This window comes from Notolepis coatsorum (assembly GCF_963971535.1).
Source record: "Notolepis coatsorum genome assembly, chromosome: 18".
Classification (NCBI taxonomy): domain Eukaryota; kingdom Metazoa; phylum Chordata; class Actinopteri; order Aulopiformes; family Paralepididae; genus Notolepis; species Notolepis coatsorum.
Window position 1 is genome coordinate 88,107,597 of NC_140182.1, and position 17,510 is coordinate 88,125,106.

The window sequence follows — 17,510 nt, forward strand, 5'->3', positions numbered from 1 at the left end:
AAGTTAGGGGGCTAATAACCCTTGCCATAATTTCAGTGCGCCCCCTAACTTTTGATTGCAAGGATTGCAGTGCCTTACAGTGTATTGCAAGGTCTGACATTGACCCCCTTTTCAGGAGTTGACCTAGAGCCCACCAAGGTCATGCATATCAAGTTTGGTCAATGTCAGACCTTGCAATACACTGTAAGGCACTGTAAGGCTACTGTCCTGCCTCACTTCCAGTGATGAAGCTAAGCTATGCTATTAACGGAGCGTCTATTCCCAAAGCTAAAATGCACACACAGAGACAAAAAAGGTATGCATCTTCTTGTCTAACTCCAGGGAAGATGTTAAATAAGCTAATTTCCAAAAAAAGTGGAGTTCCCCTTTAACCTGCAAGTTGGCCTTTAACAGACAGATAAATAATACAATAAAGGTGGAGTAAGATCTAATTAAATATGAATTAAGTTAAGCACAATATAATATAATTATGAAATAAAATATAGGCCAGGGCTGCCTGTAACTGTAAATAAAGAGGTTGAATAAAATTATATGGGATATAATTATAAACTAAATTAAATATGCATTAGTAACTATCATTAGTAATTTAGCTTACTCTATTTCATCATGATCAGATCACAAACATAATCACTCATTTACTGGTGTGTGTGATATGTTACCTAAACCACGGGGTATCCACCAATGAGAAGGGCAACATCCCTTTAACGATGAACTCCGTCACTGCCCTGTGGCAGTCATCAACTCTCTGGCGGGGAAACCCCGTCATCTGAGCAAGAGTGAAGGGTGTAACAACATCTGCAGATGTCACTGTGACACAAATTCCTAATAGTCTTGGCTAGTAAGTTTTGCTAACGTTTTACAAAAACCAAGACAGTGAAAAAAAAAGTTATCTCCAACATCAACGTATCCATATATAGTACTAACGCTAGCGAATTAATTAATTAATTACCTGACGATGTTGATGCATCAGTGTCGGATGTATCTTCAATGCTGGCTGAAGGCTTGCTGGGTGCTGCTGATGCTGGCTTACTTTTCTTTGCATCAAAGATGCTACAATCTTCAGCTTTCAAATAGATGCCGTGTTTGACCAAATGTTTCCTCAAGTTGCTGGTATTACCCTGCCCTGTTTTGCACGTTGCTTTACAAATGTTGCAGAGAGCATTGTCAGTGTCTATTTTCACAAAGTGTAACCACACTTGCGACCGTTTTCTACTTGCCATATTGCCCCGACTGATTTACCTATAGTCAAATCCTAGGTAAACATGTATTGTGCGCAAGCGCAAATGCGCACATGCCGTGCGGTTTCGTTTAGCGATAAACGAAACATTGACGTCATCGGACTTAACGTATATAAAAAAAAGTGTATACAATTTTTTTTCTTAGAATATTATTTTTAAAGAATAATAATAAAAATCATACATTTTTTATTTTATTTTTTTTATATAAAAGTACCGACAACGGTATCTGACGTTACGCGATACTCGGTAGTACCTGTTGTGTATGGACGTACCACGCTGTTACGTGGTGACGTCATTGGAGCTGACGCTGCGCGTGCACTCCAGAGTTTGCAGACTGAGAGCAAGCGGCGTGCTGAAGCACGAGAACAGAAGATACAATAAAAGACTATTGTTTAAATACTGAGTCGTTCTTAAATGAAGGGATACTAAATATCTAACAATGGCGACGAGGATAAACTCCGAAGAGTAGAGTTATCACGGCGTTGAGAAGAGAACATGGACAACGTGCCGAAGTTTGAATGCTACAACGAGCCTGCTACACTGGGACCGAGGTGGACCAGGTGGCTAATGGCGTTTGAGCTGTACGCTGACGGAAAAGGGATGATTCTATCTGTCGGTGTGGACGCCACAGTGAGAAAGCTGTTAAGGCGCTAAATGACTACTTTGTGCCGCAGGTAAATACTGCGTTTGCGCGCCAGGCTTTCTACCAAGTATCACAGAAACCAGGTGAAACTGTACAGCAGTTTGTGACGAGGCTTCGTCAGGCTGCTAGAGACTGTGCATTTGCTGCGGACATTAGCAACCAAATAAGGGATGCGGTGCTGAGCAGGGGCACGTCGGACTATGTACGGAGAAAGTTACTGGAGGAACCACAACTTTTGCTGCCACGTGCGTTGGAAATAGCGTCGCAGTGTGAAAGAGTGGAGCTGCAAATGGCGGCGATGAAGATGAGTGACGGCGCTGAGGGGAGAGAGACGGTGAACCGTGTCTTCAAGAAAGAGGGCCAAGTCCAAAAGTGGAGACCATCGCCTCGTGGAGATCGTGGAGATCGTGGAGAAGGAAAAGAGAAATCCAAATCGGATAAAGTGTGCTACAGATGTGGACACGGGGATCATCTGGCCAACGATTCTGCATGCCCTGCAAGAGGACAGACATGCAGAAAGTGTAATGGAAAAGGACATTATGCCAAAGTCTGTAAATCCAAAGGTAAAGAAAGACAGACTGTGAGATGTGTTGAAACTGAGGATCAGAACACTGGGAACAGAGACTATGCATTTGTGGTTGAAGATGATTCAAATACTGAAAGGGTCACATTTGACGTTGGGGGAGTAGATTTACTTATGTTAATTGATTCAGGTGCATCAAGTAACATTGTAGATGAGAACACATGGAAAATGCTTAAGAGTAAAAATATTAAGTGTGTTTCTACCAAGGCAGCTAACAAACCGCTGTACACATACTCTTCCAAGGTGCCTCTTCCAGTATTGGGTATATTCAAATGTCATGTTAAGGTGGGAAAGTGTGACACTGAAGCAGAGTTCACTGTAATACAGGGACGGGGGGAGCCGCTGCTAGGCAGGAAGACTGCTATTGAGTTAGGTGTACTGAGGGTGGGCACAAACATAGCAGCAGTGACAGAAGCTAAGTCTGAAATACAGAGGCAATACCCCAAACTGTTTAAAGGTGTTGGTAAACTGAACACAAAGCAAATCAGTTTGCATATTGATGAGAGTGTAACACCAGTGGTACAACCCCTGAGGAGGGTGCCATTTCACCTGAGGGAAGCAGTAGAGAAGAAAGTAAATCAGCTGCTAGACATGGACATTATTGAGAAGGTTGAGGGACCTACACCGTGGGTTAACCCTGTTGTAATTGCACCAAAAGCTAATGAGGACGACATCAGGATGTGTCTAGACATGAGAAGAGCTAATGCAGCTATCATCAGAGGGAGATATCCAATACCCACAGTGGATGAGCTATTACAGGGAATGAACGGGTCTGTCATTTTCAGTAAACTGGATTTGAAATGGGGATACCACCAATTAGAGCTCACACCAGAGTCCAGGGGTATCACTACGTTTGCAGTACACACAGGTACTTACAGGTACAAGAGACTCATATTTGGAGTGTCATCAGCTAGTGAACAGTATCAACATGAGATAGCCACTGCTACAGTGGGCATTGAGGGGGTAGAAAATATATCCGATGACATAATTGTTCATGCCCCAGATCAGGAGACTCATGAAAAACGACTCCATGCAGTTCTGAAGAGACTAGAGGACTGTGGGCTGACTCTAAACAAAGAAAAGTGTCAGTTTAACATGGACAAGTTGATTTTCATGGGCATGTTACTCTCACAGAAGGGCATAGGCCCCACCACAGCAAGGGTGAGAGCAATAGCAGAGGCACGAGAGCCTGAGAACGCCTCTGAGACCCGTAGTTTTCTGGGCCTAGCAGGGTATAGTAGCCGTTTTATACCACAGTTTGCTAGCATATCAGAGCCACTGCGGAGGCTTACCAAGAAAGACACAGCTTTCATATTCGGGCCAGAGCAAAAACAGGCATTTAGAACGCTGAAAGAAAAGCTAGCTGAGGCCGGCACTCTAGCATATTTTGACAAAGATGCGCCTACTAAAGTCATAGCAGACGCAGGACCAGTAGGAATAGGAGCAGTCTTAGTACAACAACAGCAACAGGAAATGGTGCCAATATGTTATGTGAGTAGGAGCCTGACTGATTGTGAAACGAGGTATTCACAAACTGAAAAAGAAGCTCTCGCCTTAGTTTGGGCGTGCGAGAGGCTGCACCCATACATATATGGTAAAAAGTTTGACCTAGTAACAGACCACAAGGCGCTGGAGGCCATATACAGTCCGACCTCTAAGCCATGTGCCCGTATTGAGAGGTGGGTGCTGCGGCTCCAACCATATGAGTTCAGAGTAATCCACATACCTGGAAAGGACAACATTGCAGATCCACTGTCGCGACTACTGGGAGAAAGCACGACAGACGGGAACCACAAGCACGGAGCGGAGGAATACGTTCGGTTCGTAGCCACACACGCTACGCCACGAGCACTGACTACCAGGGAGGTAGAAGAAGCCTCTGCAACCAATGAGGAACTCAGTGACCTGAGAAGTGCAATACAAAGTGGATGTTTTGACAAATGCCAAGTGTATGCACGCATTGCATATGAATTGTGTATAATTGGACAGTTGGTGTTGAGAGGGACACGCATTGTACTGCCACACACACTCAGAGACAGAGCCCTGGAGTTGGCTCATGAGGGACACTTGGGGATTGTTGGTACGAAGCAGCACCTCAGGAGTAAAGTGTGGTGGCCAGGTATAGATAAGGCAATTGAGAAGTATGTGAGGTCATGTCACGGATGCCAAATAGTGTCGAGGCCTGATGTGCCTGAACCCTTGAGACCTACAACACTTCCAGATGGGCCGTGGCAGGACTTAGCCACTGACCTACTTGGTCCATTACCGACAGGACACTCGATATTAGTTGTAATAGACTACTACAGCCGGTACTACGAGTATGATATCCTGCAGTCGACCACTGCTGAAAAGGTCATTAACAGCCTGGAGAATATCTTCAGCAGACATGGACTACCGATTTCCATACGGTCAGACTGTGGACCACAGTATATGTCTGCCCAGTTTCAAGCATTCTGCCAGGAGAATGGAATTGAGCATGTGAAAACCACACCCAAGTGGGCACAAGCCAATGGGGAGGTGGAGAGACAAAACGCTTCACTGATGAAGAGGATTCGCATCGCACAGTCTGAGGGGCTGGACTGGAAGAAGGAGCTACGCAAGTATGTGACCATCTACCGGTCTATTGATCACTCCACAACAGGGAAAAGTCCTGCAGAGCTCCTGTCCAAGAGAAAGATCAGAGGAAAGCTCCCGGACATCATGACACCACAAAGAGACCTGGAGGTCAGAGACACTGACGCCGAGAGAAAAGGAAAGTCAAAACTGTACACTGACAACAAGAACAGAGCAAAATACTCTGATGTATCAGTGGGAGACCAAGTCTTACTCAAACAAGACAAAACAGACAAGTTTACAACAGCCTTTGACAAGACACCACACAAGGTCATCAGTAGAGATGGGAACAATGTGGTTGTCCAATCACCAAGTGGAGCGACCTATTCCAGGAACACTACGTTCGTCAAGAGGTACTACACAGAGGATCCTGCTCCACAATCGTCCAGCAAGACTCGATTAACATGGACCGAGGGTGAGGAGAAGGAAAACACACCTGACACAGAGTCCGAAGCAGAGACTCACACTAGGGTGTCCACACCCAAAGCCACACCGCCTATGGCTAGGTATGAGAGACCCCCACAGACAGACCAAAATGCCTCAGAGATTGATGGATTTTGTCATTAAGTGAAATGAGCCTGTCTGGCACAAAAAAAAAAAGAAAAAAAAAAGAGTGGGTGCCAGATATTGTTATGTATTATGTATTATTATTCATGCTCAATGATATTTACATGCATTCACTAATTGAAAGGTGGAGTTTTGTTCATGGTGAACCTTTGTTTATTTTTGATAACAGGTAACAGAATTGAAGGGTATCCTGTAAGTGAAAAAAAGAAAGTAATTGAATTCACACACGTTTCTGTATGGGACCTTGGAGTTTATGTCCTAGTAAGGAGGGGATGTTGTGTATGGACGTACCACGCTGTTACGTGGTGACGTCATTGGAGCTGACGCTGCGCGTGCACTCCAGAGTTTGCAGACTGAGAGCAAGCGGCGTGCTGAAGCACGAGAACAGAAGATACAATAAAAGACTATTGTTTAAATACTGAGTCGTTCTTAAATGAAGGGATACTAAATATCTAACAGTACCGATGTGTTTCGGTTCGGTACCTCAAAAGAACCGAATTCGGTACCTATCCCTAGGAGGCGTACATTTCTGGCGGCTAAGGGTAAGTGGCATTGTTCATCAAATAGTGTTGAGTGCATAGTTGTATAGACATTAGCACGATAGCACGATTAGCAGGTTCAAGTTTCAAGTTTCTTTAATAGTTGTCATACAGAAGTACAGAATACTTTTATACAAAATGCTTCTACTGTTACGCTCCAGAGACTGTGCTAGACAAGATAAGTATGAAATAAAATAAAGTAGCATGTAAAAAGAAGTAAAAATAGAGGTCCCAGTGTTCAGTATAGACATATGTACAATGTTCGATGCAGACTAGAAGTAACTGAGTTACCATACAATATACAATATACTATGTGTAACAGAGGCAACTCGCCCCTGCCACGAATTCGACCATGCCTTGAGTGGGAGTCGAACCCCAGGCGTCCGCACTGCGGGCAACATCACAAACCGCTGCGCCAAGAAAGGAATTCCCTTCTAAGCGCTCAGTTTGGATGCCTCTGGGGAGTGAGTTTTACACCCGTTACACTCACCCCCCCTAAACTCACACCACCCAAGGCATCCGGGTCTACGGCACCAGTGTAACAGAGGCAACTCGCCCCTGCCACGAATTCGACCATGCCTTGAGTGGGAGTCGAGCCCCAGGCGTCCGCACTGCGGGCGACATCACAAACCGCTGCGCCAAGAAAGGAATTCCCTTCTAAGCGCTCAGTTTGGATGCCTCTGGGGAGTGAGTTTTACACCTGTTACATATGCAATATACTAATATACAATACTATATAGTGCAAAGCAGAAATGGGATGAGGTACAATTTAGGTACAATTTACAGTAAGGTGTACGAGTTGTAGTGCAAATCCTTTACCAATAAATATAAAGTGTGTTTAGGTGATCTAAAGTGTGGAGAGTGGGTGCTGCAGTGTGTTGTTTGTTTAAAGTGAGTGTGTGCATGTGGATGTGTGTGCTGTGTGCATTTGATGGTTGTTGCATAGTGTTTATTGTTCGTTGAGCAGCCTGATGGCCTGGGGATAGAAGCTTCTTCTGAGTCTTTCTGTGCTCGCCTTGAGACTCCGGTATCGCTTTCCTGACCGCAGCAGTTCAAAGAGGCAGTTGTTCGGGTGGCTGGAGTCCTTGATGATTCTCTTAGCCTTACCCCTGCACCGCTTGTTGTAAATGTTCTGGAGGGTGGGAAGCCCCCCTCCAATTGTGCGTTCCGCTGAACGTGTCACTCTTTGTAGTCTGCTTCGGTCTTGTGCAGTGCTATTCCCAAACCAGGAGGTGATGTTGCCAGTCAGGATGCTCTCTATTGTACATGAGTAGAAGTTCTTAAGGATCTTCTGACTGACTTGGAACTTCCTTAGGCGCCTGAGGAAGTAGAGGCGTTGTCGTGCCTTCTTCACAACACTGTCATTGTGTGTGGTCCATGTCAATTCCTCTGATATGTGGGCTCCGAGGTACTTAAAACTGTTCACTCTCTCAACCGGTGCCCCGTCGATGCTGAGGGGGCTGTAGTCCTTGACCCCCGACCTCCTAAAGTCCACAATCATCTCCTTTGTTTTGCTGACGTTCAGGGAGAGTCTGTTCTCCTGGCACCATCCCGCCAGGACCTTGAGCTCTTCCAGGTAGGCCCTCTCGTCGTTTGCAGAGATCAGGCCCACCACTACTGTGTCGTCAGTGTCCTGTAAGGGTTTGGCCCGTGTTGCTACACGGACACATTTGTATGTTGCACATTAGTTCCTGACTGACCTAGCATTAAAGAGTCAACGTGATCACATCTCTCCGTCTATTATTATCTGTGAACTAAAGGTATAAGGTTTACACAACATGGTGTCTGAAGTGGGATCACTTAGTAAGAAGACGAACTATACAAAATAAAAATAAAAATAAAAAAGAGAAATACGACGACGGAATGGGAGATGAAGCAGCCCCGTTGGTGTCGCTGCCACAGTTGGCTCCGCCAGGCAGGTTCGACTTCAATAACATTAATGAATGGCCGAGATGGATGAAGCGGTTTGAACGCTATAGAATAGCGTCTGGTTTGGATAAACAGTCAGAAGAATTCCAGGTAAATGCCTTCATGTATGCGACGGGAGACGATGCCGAAGACATATTAAGTGTTTTGCCGCTCACAGAGGAACGAAAAAAGAAATACAAAGACGTCACGGATGCGTTCAACGCACATTGCGTCAGTAAGAGGAACGTCATATTTGAAAGAGCATGTTTCAACAGAAGGAACCAAGAACCGGGTGAGAATGTTGAATCCATTATCACTGCTGTACACACACTGGCTGAACATTGTCAATTTGGAACCCTAAGAGAAGACTTGATAAGGGACAGGATTGTAGTAGGCATAAGAGATGCCAAGCTATCAGAAAACCTGCAAATGGATGCAAATTTAACTCTGGAAAAGGCAATGACTAAAGTGAAGCAGAGTGCAGCAATAAAGAAACAACAGCCTGTCTTAAGAGGCACTGAGCAGCAGGCAGCTGCACAAGTGGAGGCCATACAAAAAAATAGATGGCAGAAAGCACAACAATACAGAACTGACACACAGTCTCCTGGATGTGGCAGATGTGGAAATGTAAAAAGACACATGTAGAAAGAATGCCCTGCCCGGGATGCTGCGTGTAGAGTGTGTCATAAAAAAGGACACTTTGCAAAGACATGCAGAACAGGAAAAGGGGTCCATGACATCACACTGGCACACACAGAGACTTCTCAAGATGAAGAGGAGGACTTTGCGTTCCTGAACGTAGTAAACCTAGAGGAACCTGAAGATGAATGGCTGGAACTGTTAGAGCTGAATGGACAGGAGGCCATATTCAAGCTGGATACAGGGGCCCAGGTCACAGCGGTGCCGAGCAGCATGCACTCAGTTGAAAGACATGGAAATCTACAGCCACCACAAAAAGTACTGTATGGACCAGGAAAATACAAGTTAAATACAAAAGGCTGCTTCAGTGGTGAGCTAACCATTAGAAAGAGAACAACAGCACAAATAATCTATGTTGTGGAAGAACTAACCAGGCCCCTCCTAGGCCTTCTTGCAATAGAGGCGCTTGGACTCATAAAGCGGCTGCACACAGTCGCAGCCCAGCAAGAGGATGTCAAGGTTCAATACCCCAACGTATTCTCAGGCTTAGGGAAGCTAAAGGAGCCCTACAAAATTGAGCTAGAGCCCGATGCTGTCCCATACGCCCTGTCAACTCCATGTCGTGTGCCCTTGCCCCTACGAGAGACAGTGAGAGCAGAACTGGAGCGCATGGAGAAGATGGGGGTGATTTCCAAAGTGACACGACCCACACCGTGGTGCGCAGGCATAGTCGTGGTTCCCAAGCCGACTAAAGGGAAAATACGGCTGTGTGTAGATATGACACCTTTGAACAAATATGTCAGAAGAGAGAGACTCATCCTCCCAGCGGTGGATGAGACACTTGCCATGCTTGAAGGGGCGAAGATATATATATCAGCAAATCCCGCTGGCAGAGGAAAGCAAGCTACTCACAACCTTCATCACCCCGTTCGGGCGGTATGCATTCAATCGCCTCCCGTTTGGGATTTCATCGGCCCCAGAGCATTTTCAACGCCGTATGTCACAGATGATAGAAGGCTGCACAGGTGTCCAGTGTCATGCTGATGACATACTGGTGTACGGACAGGACATACAGGAGCATAATGAGAGATTGCACAGGGTCCTAAAGACACTGCAGGCAGAAGGCCTGACACTGAACAGTGAAAAATGTGAGTTTGCAAAAAACAGCATAATGTTTCTGGGTCACCGCATCACAGCAGACGGGGTGGCCCCGGATCCAGCTAAGGTCAGAGCAATCTTGGAGATGCCTGAGCCTACCGACGTCGAAGGAGTGAAAAGACTGATGGGGATGGCCCAATATATAGGCAAGTTCTTACCTCATCTGGCCTCGTACACTCGCCCAATCAAAGACCTGTTGTGCGGGAAGAATGAATGGGTCTGGGAGGCCCCACAAAAAGAAGCTTTTCAGAGACTGAAAGCGGAGTTAATTTCCCCGCGGGTGTTAGCCCCGTACTCACCTACAGCAGAGACGTGCGTATAGGCCGATGCCTCGTCCTACGGTATCGGAGGCGTTCTGACGCAACAACAGACAGATGGGATATGGAAGCCGTCGTGTTCATCTCTAGGAGCCTGTCAAGCCCAGAGAAGAATTATGCCCAGATAGAAAAGGAGGCGTTGGCAGCCACATGGGCATGTGAGCGGTTGTCATCCTACCTTCTGGGGGTCAGATTCAGGCTGGAAACTGATCATAAACCACTAGTGCCATTGCTGAGTAACAAAGCACTAGATGAGCTCCCACCCAGAGTTCTGAGGTTTCGGCTGAGACTGATGAGATTCACATACGATATTGTACATGTGCCCGGTAAGTGCTTGATAACAGCAGACACATTGTCGAGAGCTCCTGTCAAGCACACGCTCACACAAGAAGAAATGGACAGGGAAACAGAAGTCAAAGTGTTCGTGGATGCAGTTGTGAAAAAAAGCCCAGCCACGGAAGCTAGGCTGAGGAGCATACAGGAGAAACAGGGTGTTGACCCTGTCTGTGCAAAGCTCATCAGATACTGTAAGACAGGTTGGCCTGAGAAGCATGACCTCCCACCGGAGTTGGGGACATACTGGCCAGAAAGAGAGAACCTCACACTGGCTGGTGAGCTACTGCTGCGTGGTCAGAGGATCGTGATTCCCCAATGCATCAGACAGGAGGTGCTTAATGACCTGCACGCTGGACATCAAGGAGTTGTCAAGTGCAGAGCAAAAGCACGCCAGTCAGTCTGGTGGCCCGGACTGTTGGTATACATCAATCATCTGGTGGAAAAGTGTGACACATGTTCACAACACAGGGTAGAACGCAGAGAGCCCTTGGTCCCCACACCAGTGCAAGAAAGGCCCTGGCAGCGGGTCGCTACTGACTTGTTTTTCTGGGAGAAGAAGACTTATATGGTGATTGTGGACTTTTTCTCGCGATATATAGAAGTTGCCCATCTTAAGGTAGCTTCGGCGGAGACAGTCGTGGCTGCGCTGAAAGACGTGTTCAGCCGCCCGTCACGGGACCCCGCAGACCCTGGTTTCGGACAATGGGCCCCAATACAGTGGGTTTCCCTTCCAGAGCTTTGCGGGTGAGTATGGTTTCACCCATGTGACTAGCAGTCCACGGTATCTGCAGGCAAACGGAGAGGCTGAGTGGGCCGTGGCTACAGTGAAGGGGCTGTGGAAAGGAGGAGGTGACAAGGCAAAGGCGCTGTTGGCATACCGCGCCACGCCCCTGGAGAGCGGTTATTCCCCTGCACAGCTCCTCATGGGGAGACAGATTCACTCCAACATACCACAACTCCCAAAGACTCTACTCCCTCGCTGGCCAAACATCAGAGACTTCAGGAAATCGGAGATGCAGGCAAAAGAGGATCAACAACGTCACTACAATCTACGTCACGGAGCCCGTCCCTTACCTACGCTGCAGTGTGGCCAAAATGTGTGGCTCCCCAACGAGAACAGAGGAGGGACTGTCATACAGCAGGCGACAACGCCCAGGTCATACATCGTACAGACGGACGAAGGACAGTTGAGAAGAAATCGTGCTCACCTGCGCACTCTTCAGCAACCTGCTCCACAGGCAACAACACCTGAGATACCTGAGCCTACTGTGGAACAAGATAACTCAGAGACACACCCATACCAACCAGCTCAAAGTGGCAGTGACATTAGAAATGACAGACATTCTGGCGGTTAGGTGGCGTAGCGGAGATTGCGTTCGTCACCAACCCCGGAGCACAGCTACACGGACACGGACACATTTGTATGTTGCACATTATTTCCTGACTGACCTAGCATTAAAGAGTCAACGTGATCACATCTCTCCGTCTATTATTATCTGTGAACTAAAGGTATAAGGTTTACACAACAGTCAGCGAATTTGATGATTGTGTTGTTGCTCCGCTGAGCCACACAGTCATGTGTGTACAGGGAGTAGAGGAGGGGACTCAGAACACAGCCCTGTGGGGCCCCTATGTTGAGGGTGATGGATGAGGAGGTGCAGTTGCCTGCTCTCACCACCTGGGGTCTGCCCGTCAGGAAGTCCAAGACCCACTGGCAGAGGTCATAGTTCAAGCCCAGGTCCCTGAGCTTGGCTATGAGTTTGGAGGGGACTATGAATGCTGAGCTGTAGTCGATGAATAGCATTCTCACATAGTTCCCCTGCCTCTTGTCCAGGTGTGATGCTGCTGTGTGCAGCACATAGGCTATGGCGTCCTCCGTGGACCTGTTGGGGCGGTATGCAAATTGCAGAGGGTCCAGGTTGATGGGGAGGGAGGAACAGATGTAGCCCTTCACTAGCTTCTCAAAGCACTTCATGGCTATGGAGGTGAGAGCTACAGGGCGGTAGTCGTTGAGGCAAGTGGGCGTAGATTTTTTGGGTACAGGGATGATGGTGGACTTCTTCAAACAGGTGGGGATGACAGCCTGTTCTAAGGACAGGTTAAATATGTCAGTGAATACTGGGGCCAGTTGGTCGGCACAGACTTTTAGGACGCGGCCGAGGATACCGTCCAGTCCTGCTGCCTTCCTGATATTCACTTTCTTAAAGGTCCTCCTCACCTCATGTTCTGTTATTCTGAACACTGAATCTCCATCAGCAGCGCCCCCCCCCCCTCCATTGCAGTGGTTTGTAGGCTGGTGTTGTTATTCACCGCCTTAAACCTCGCATAGAAGGTATTGAGTTAATTTGCTAAGGAGATGTCACTAGTAGTATAAGATAGTAACATAGTACATAGTGGTATGGTACATAATAGTAAAAGACATGTAGTAAGTAAGTACGTTTTTAAGATTGAAGAGGTGTGTTTTTAGCCGACTGCGGAAAATTTGGCAGGTTTCAGCTGTCCCGACTGTGGTGGGAAGTTCGTTCCACCATTTTGGAGTGAGGACATTGTGAAGCAGTTTATGCTCTTCCATTGTTAATACAATTGTTATTTGTGGGGTGAATTCCCATGTAGTTGTACAACATGCAATAAACTGGAAGGGTCAGAGCAGGCTGTTCGTGAGGAGACTCAGTTCAAGTTCAAGTTCAAGTTCAAGTTTCTTTATTAGTTGTCATACAGAAGTACAGAATACTTTTATACAAAATGCTTCTTTCTGTTACGCTCCAGAGACTGTGCTAGACAAAAATAGATAAGTATAAAATAAGTATAGCAAGTATAAAATAGAAGTCAGGTACGTAGACACAAGTGTTCAGTATGTACATATATACAATGTTCAATGCAGAGTAGAAGTAACTGAGTTACCATACAATATACTATACAATATAATAATATACAATATACTATACAGTGCAAAGCAGAAATGGGATGAGGTACAATTTAGGTACAATTTACAGTAAGGTGTACTGAGGTATGGGTTGTAGTGCAAATTCTTTACCAATAAATATAAAGTGTGTTTAGGTGTTCTAAAGTGGGTGCTGCAGTGAGTTGTTTGTTTAAAGTGAGTGTGTGCGTGTGGATGTGTGTGCTGTGAGTGCATTTGATGGTTGTTACATAGTGTTATTGTTCGTTGAGCATCCTGATGGCCTGGGGATAGAATGCGACTCCGGTATAGCCATGAGACTCCGGTATCGCTTGCCAGACCGCAGCAGTTCAAAGGATGGATGACCTGAAGACCAGTTCTCAGGTCCTTCAACGCGTGTGTGTGTGTGTGTGTGTGTGTGTGTGTACGTGTGTGCGTGTGTGGGTGTAACATCAACTCAAGAGACACTAACAAACTGCACTGGTGAGGAAGGCTTGCTCCGTGAGAGTCGGACTAGACAATGGTTGCGGAGAGGAAGATGAGATAGACTGGAGACTGGACTGGATAGATCTGGAGAAGCCCTCCCATCCCCTCTATGAGGAGCTAGCTATCAGCTATAGACTCACAACACCCCCCCCCCACACACACACACACACCACACCACAAAGCGCATCAGTCAGTCAGTCCTTCGTGCCAGTAGCCATCAGGCTCCACAACCCAACCGTGGGCCAAGGACGGACTTGGCCAACAGCTGGAGAACTAACGGCTGGAAAACTTGAGAACTGTTCTCGTGCAAGGACTCTGACGTCACTCATTAGCACCTTGGATCTTATTAGTATACGCACATTTTATATTTATTGATAATCTGCCAGTTTACATATACCAGGGTAGACTAACAGCGCAGACACACCAGCCGCGCGCGAAGGCGGGCAGGCGGGTGCCCAGCGCTTCACTTTCGCTCCCATGCTAACGGACGTAGCTGTGCCCACCGGCCACACGCGGGCGCGCGACTCGCGGGCTGGAAGCGATCATTTTCGCTTTGGTTGGATTCCGAGGCGTGCGCCACATGCATTTTCACAGAAATACACTCAATATCTGCATTATTACCACACTTATATATAGATGTTGTTCAACCAGCTAATGTGTCTATCTTTCCCAATACAAATAAACCATATTACTATACTTTTTCAGGAGTACAGCAGTCACACTGATCATCATTCTAAAATGAATTCTAACATTCTAATTAATTATATAATGAATGAATGAATGAATGAATGAAAACTTTATTTAACAGATTGCAGAATGGGTACAATACAGTACGGCTCAATACATACAATTGTTAAGGGGATGCAGACCTGAGAAAGACGTTTGTCTTGTTTCCATCAGGGTCCCCCATTTTCAATTCATATAGACATTTATGACATACATAACATACATGACATTTATGGCATAGGGACATATAGGTATTTAGTACTGATACATTTGTGACATAGGCGGTATTCAAATATACAGTACTGTTACCCCTAGATCCTGACAGAGTATATACATATGATGGGGAGGGGACTGTACATTAGGAGGGGGTGGGTGGGTGGGAGGGGAATATACATACGGCGGGGAGGGAATATATACATGCGGTGGGGAGGAGACTGTCTATTAGGAGGTGGTGGGGGTTTTGGGCATTTACGGTGGCCAGTTTCGAATTGCAGCCTCCCGTAGGTGCTCTTTAAGGGCGGTTTTGAATGTGGGCAGGGATTCACATTCCTTTACAGCTTTGGGTAGGGCGTTCCACATTGTTGTGGCATAATTGCGAAACGTGTTTAGTCCCTTGTTTGAGCCGAATCTGGGTTTAACATGATTTGTTGAGCTTCCTCTGGTGTAGTGGTTGTGGTATTCACTGACCTTTGGGAAGTATTTTGACATGTACATGGGCACCCCGGTCGTATAGTGTATCTTGTAGACCAGGCCCATTGCAAGTTGCTGTACTCTGTCGTCTACTCTAAGCCATCCTAGGTTGGCAAAGTGGGCAGGGGTGAGGTGGGTTCTGGGGTTCAGGTCAAGTAGTAGTCTGACCAGTTTGTTTTGTGATGTTTGTAATTTTGTTTTAAGCGCCTTTGAGGTGCTTTGGTACCATGAGGTGCACGCATAGTCATAGTACCCTTGAATGAGTGCTCCTGCCAGAGTCCTCAGGGTATTCTTGTTTACCAGAGAGGAGATCCGGTACAAGAATCTAGTTCGTTGGTTGACTTTTTTTATTACATTGGATGCCATTTTGTCACAGGAAAGATTTGCCTCTAGGATGGAACCCAGGTAGGTAATTTCGTCTTTCCTTGTGACAATATTGTCACCCACTGTAACTGAGAAGCCGTCGGTCTTGCTGAGTTTGTTATTTGAACCGAAGAGAATGGACTCTGTTTTGCCCATGTGTAATGATAGTTTGTTATCAGCGAGCCATATGCAGATTTTGCCTAGTTCCGTGCTGAGGGTTTTTTCAACCTGCAATTTGTTCTTGTCAGAGACCAGCAGGGCTGAGTCGTCCGCAAACAGGAACAAGTTGCAGTCACAGGCTGATGACATGTCATTTGCATAAATTAGGAAGAGTAGCGGTCCTAGTATGCTTCCTTGTGGAACACCACAGCTCACTGTGAGGGGGGGGGATAGAGTACCGTTTACCTCTACCATCTGTTCTCTCCCCTCCAGGTAGGATTGCATCCAGCTCACTGATAGGCTGGTATATACATGCGAAATGGACAATAGAACACTGGAACTGGAAATCTTTAAAAAATCTTCAAACGGGGACTGACTTCGCATATAGACTAGTCATTTACAGCTGTTCCAATGTAAATGTGCCTTCCTCCTCCGTGCACTTTCGCCCGCTCTGAAGTCAGACTCTGTGTGCCCGGCCACGCACGCGTTCTCGCGCGGAACCCGTGAGTGCCTGCGAGCGTGGCTGGTGTGTTTGGGCTGTTAAGACTCAGTATGGAGTATTCCACATTGTACTGAGTGGATTTAGTTAGCTATATATATTTTCACATGGGGTTGGCTTTAGTTTCCTATATATATATTTTCACAGGATATAATCTGTATATGATACTGGGGGGCCTGTACATACATAGTTATTATTATACATATGTCTCACCTGTCCGGCTGACCAGACCCTCACCGTTATTTTTGTATTCATATTTTATCTTTGTTGACAGAGTCACCTGTGGAGCAACAACAACTTGGCCATGACGACAAGGTTCCTCTCTTTAGCCTTTGGCGTGGTTTATTATTCACACATCATTATGCACATGAGACCTTCTCTCGTGAGAGGCGACGGAGGAAAAGACAGAGAGGGAGGGAACATTCCCTTAAATACCTCTTACCTGACGTCAGCTCCAATAGCTGCGTCTCCTTGCGCCTATAGCGCCCTCTTGTGGAAACAGTTAAGCAGTTACATGCAGGGCTCTACAGTGCGACCATATTGCTCGCATATGCCCCTAAAAATATGTGTGTGCGAACATGCAAAATCAAGTACTCGCACGGCGTGCGAGTGGGGCCAGCGAGTGCAGAGTACAGCCTCTCATTCGTCCTTTTTTTCTCCGCTGCGAGAATCGTTAAAAAACTACAAGTCCCACAGTTCACAGCCGCATAAACGTTCCAATCACAGTAGTTTCCTGTGGTCACGCGACTGGAAACCGAAAGTAATGATCAGCGGCTGCGTCACTGTCTGAGTCAAACAATAATACAGCCATGTCGAAGCCCATTCATTTTTATTTTGCGCGAAAGATACCGGAGAATGAGAAGTCAGGCGAGGCAGCTCATGTTACAGAGGTGATGGTTAACGTTAACGTTAACCAAGATACTGACGCTAGCCAGCATGCTAGCGAAGTTGGCCAAGCTAGCGAGGCTACACCCACTGTAGCACCCAATGTAGCCACTGTAGCTAGCGAAGCTACACCCACTGGAGCCGGAGGGAAGACATACAAATTTAACGTGAATTGGCTAAACATTTCCCCATGGCTAGAGTTCGAAAACAATGTCATGTTTTGTAAATATTGCAAAGTAGGATCGATGCATTGCGATGCATT